Here is a 4,816-nt window from a genome sequence, read left to right on the forward strand (position 1 = left end):
GTGGTACTTTAAATAATGGTCTGTATAAATGTGACATAATTTACTTCAGATTGAACAAACTAATAAAAGAAAAGGGATGATGAAAATTTCACTTCATTGTGGCACTGCAGTCTCCATTTAGTAGACATGGAGAGAGGGCTGCAAATTTGCTAGGAATGGTACACACAGATGTATGTGGACCAATGTCTACGCAAGCCATGGGTGGATTTTCATACTTCATTACTTTTATAGATGATAGATCTGGATTCAGATATGTGTTTGATGAAACACAAGTCTGAGGCCTTTGAAAAGTTCAAAGAATATAAGTATGAAGTGGAGAAACAAACCAAACATAGTATTATAATTCTTCGATTAGATCAAGGTGATGAATACTTTAAAGGAGTGTTTCTAGATTATCTCAAAGTAAATGGTATAGTCTCCCAGTGGACTCCTCCAGATTGGTATCTGAAAGGAGAAATCGAACTTTGTTAGACATAGTTCGGTCCATGATGAGCTATGCAAATCTTCCAGTATTCCTATGGGGTTATGCATTGGAAACCTCAGCATATTTACTGAATAAGGTGCTTTCCAAATCTGTTCCTCAAACTCCGTATGAGATATGGAAAGAAAGGAAATCGAGTCTTAAACACGTTAAGATTTGGGGATGTCCAGCTTATGTCAAGAAAGTTGACCCAGATAAGCTGGAGTATCGATCCGTAAAATGTAGTTTTGTGGGATATCCTAAAGAGACTTTAGGGTATTAATTTTACACCGATCATCGGGTGTTTGTCTCCAGACATGCTACCTTCTTGGAAAAGGAGTTTATCCTTGAAGGAAACAGTGGGAGCAAAATTGAACTTGATGAAGTTCAAGAAGCACAAACTACTACAGATCAAGTGGAAACACCTGTTCTGACTGAACAACCTTTTGTGGAACAGCCCATTCATAGATCAGGGAGAGTGTCTCGCCAACCTGAGAGGTATTATGGCCTTGTCATTAAGAATGACAATGAGTTGTCGATCATTGATGATGACGACCCTGTGACCTATAATGAGGCTATGAGTAGTGTTGACTCAGAGAAATGGCATAGTGCCATGAAATCCGGAATGGAATCTATGTATACGGTATACAAAAGATAGATTATAGCAGATGGCCAGGTTGAGACCTATAAGGCCAGGCTTGTGGCAAAAGGATTCAAACAAAGGCAATGGATTGACTTTGATGAAACCTTTTACCTGTAGCCCTGTTAAAATCAGTTCGGATTTTGCTTGCGATTGCTGCTTACTAAGACTATTAGATCTGGCATATAGCCAGATGGTTTTCTTTCCAAGAGAAATGAAAACCTGGTGTGTAAGCTGCTGCGAACCATATGTGGTTTAAAGCAAGCTTCTCGAAAGATGGAACATTCATTTTGATGAGACAATCAAAGAGTTTGATTTTATCAAAAACGTAGATGAACCATGCGTCCACAAAAGGGTTAGTGGGAGCGCGGTAACATTTCTTGTATTGTATTGAATTAGAGTTGACACACATAACAACATAGCAGACCCACTCACAAAGCTACTTTATGAGAGTCACTTTGATCGTCATAAAGACAAGATGTGTATTAGATACCAGAGTGATTGGCTTTAGTACAAGTGGGAGACTGAAAGGAATATGTCCTAAGTCCAATCATGTATTAGGATTTAGGAATAACTCTTTATGTAATCTGTTTTGATTTCATTGATTTTAATAAAAGACTTGTTTTGTTTTTATTACGGGCTCTATCTATTTAAGTGTTTAAATAAGATATACCATAGTTTAGAGTAAAGCTTTTTATGGATTATGATGAGATCATAATAGTGAGACCTAAAAGATGATAACTCTAAACTTAAATAGTTCCTGGTCGTAGGATTACTAACTGGTAATTAATAATCCACAAAGATTGGTACATACTATGCTTGCTTCATTATGAAGGATGTCTGTTCTCATAGACATTTGTGTGGTGACACTATAGCTAGTATGTAGGTGCTTATTATAGAATAAGTTCACTGAACATGACTCGCACAGCTGAACAACTGATGGAGTTCACTCACGTGTCAGCAGTTGTTCACATAGTGATAGTTGTACAAGTATCCTTAGATTTGAGGTCATCATAGTCATCTTGTGTACACTGAACTATGCTTTGGTTTAGTTCTTAGTCTCCAGGGACAATTATTAGGGCTCTACTGGGTATAGGAATTTGTACACGAAGATAGTGTATGATCAATAAAGGATCTACCCCTTCCAGTGAAGGAAGCGAATGTTCAAGGCTGATCCACTTATGCTAGTTCAGGAATCTCTGGCCAGAGTGAATGAAATTAGAAAGGAGTTTCTAATTTGCATAGAACTACGCATAGTAAATGGTAAGCAAGTGATTAAATTAGATAGGCTTGACACGAGATCCATGCCTTGTATTTAATCGGGACATTGTAGGATAGAAGGAGTTTATTGTACGGTAACTATTCACTGAATAGGTTCTTGGTATTCTAAGCAGTGAATTCATATTATCCGGATAGTCGCGATATGCTGAGAAGTATCCCTCACGATATAGAATAAATGTGATTAATTAATTAATCATATTTAATAAATTAGAGAATTTATATAAATAATGATAAAATAAGTTTTATTATTATTTATTTCTACTACCGGCTTAATATTGAACCTACAGGGTCACACCATAAAAAGAGAATGATTTAATAGTGGAGGAATTAATTAATAATGGCTAATAATTATTTATTTGTGAAATAAATAATTAATTGGCAAATTTAATAATTGATTAAATGAGATTTAATTGATTATAAATTAATTAAGAAAAGTTCTTAATATTATTAATTAAGCATTTAATTTTTGGAAATTAAATCAAGAGAGAGAATTATTTCTAAAGTGTTTAGAAAAAGGATTAATAATTAAAAGGTGTTTTAATTATTAATGAGAATAATAAATGGGATAATAATAATAATATTTATGGGAAAATTTCAGCTGAAATTTTTTCCTATTAATATACTATTATAGACCCTATTTTTATCGGAACCCCAAAACCCAAAAAGTTTGGAAAACCCAATTCTCTCCACCTCCTTCCTCCTCCTTAACATCGTTTTCTTGGTGGATACCGGTGGAGTGCTTCACACTTGAGGAGCAACTGCTAAGGATCTCTGATCGTTGTCTCCGAATTATTTTAAAGGTTAGTAATCGATCCCTCGGATTTTTACCACGATTTATATGCTTTTATTTGAATTTTGTATGTGTAAAAGTGTTTTTCCATGCCCCCGCTGTGTTTAAAATCCAACAAATATGCTATGTGAACATGAGTGGCTATGTGAACTATTATGCTTATAAGGTAATTATAAGTGTTTACGTGTATATAGGCCTAAGTGCCAATGTGCATAATTTTGTTTTATAATTAGGTTGAGTTAGTGAGTATATATTATAATGAGGATATTATTATTTTGTGTAGGCTCTCGAGACGAGGGTAAACTTACCATTAAAGTCGAGTGAAGCTCCAGTTGCTCCCACCTGCCAGTCAAGTCAAGCCTTTCTCAAGGGAAGTGTTTCAACCTACATAGTGTTAGCCCAGCTTTTATATATGATGCGAGTATTCTAATTCACCTTAATATATATGATCCAAGTGGTTTCAAATATATCTTTCGTATTATATGCAAATGCCATGAACCCTCAAGTAACTATTACGAGTAGTTTAACTTTGCATGGAGATTTCTATGCAAGTAATTCAAAAGTTGTACCATGCTAATATACCAAGTAATTGTGATGTGGAACCCTATGCAAGTTCTACTCAGTAACCTTATCTTGATACCTAAAAGTCAGCTATCCCTTAAAAGTCATTCTTGATTGCTTGATAACCCTATTCTTACTCCTAAAATATGATACCCTGTTATACTTTGAACTGATGCTCACCTTCTTTATATTTATATACCTATGTCTTATTTGGAACCATTACCTTGAACCTAGTTTGACTTAGTTCCTTCATACTATCCGATAACCCTGCTAAATCTTATTATCAAATTCCTTGTGAATAAAAACCTTGCAATTCCCTTGATAAAGTATAGTCTAGTTGATCATGGCCTTGAAATTTAGTAGAACTATTCCCTGTCCTTCAAAGTTGATCTAGAACCCTTAATAAAGATGCTCACTGTTTAAGAAATTATCTGTCACTTGGCATCAGTTTTTAAAATAATAAATTAAAATTTAGATTTCCAATCCCAAAGGGGGACAAATATTTTCTTTAGATAGTGGATCTGGACTGAGACGCAAGTCTTTTCCGCTCTTAATTTGTAGGCTTAAAAGTTACCTAGGGATCTCATTAATGTTCTAGAACCCAGCGAGGTTCGGGATTACTTGGCGGCTGATCATCGGCTGTAATCCGTAGTGTCATAAAATAGTTTTTAATAAGGAAATGGTTTTGAATGGTTTTATTGCAAGAAAAGATGCCATCACCCTGAAAGTTTATCTCTTGATACTATATTGTTGAATATTTCAATTCCATTGTTAATGTTTTACTCATGTTTATGCATATTATAGCACTTGTTGAGCATTTGGCTCACTACTTGCTTACCCTGATATTTCAGCTATCAGATATGGTTAGATTCAAGCAGACAGTGCGTAAGACTTGTGATGCCGATTCGTATGTTCGAGCTCAGGTAGATTAGTGATCATTTTGTGTGAGGACTCGATATTGGAATCATGTTGTAATAGTTAATAGTGTTGGCCTGTTCCAAACCCTAAACTGTAAGATCTTGGATTCGGATGTATTTACTTCCTTTTGTTAACTAATATAATTACTCGTATATTGTATTCTGTA

Source organism: Apium graveolens, chromosome 11 (assembly GCF_009905375.1).
Source record: "Apium graveolens cultivar Ventura chromosome 11, ASM990537v1, whole genome shotgun sequence".
Lineage (NCBI taxonomy): Eukaryota > Viridiplantae > Streptophyta > Magnoliopsida > Apiales > Apiaceae > Apium > Apium graveolens.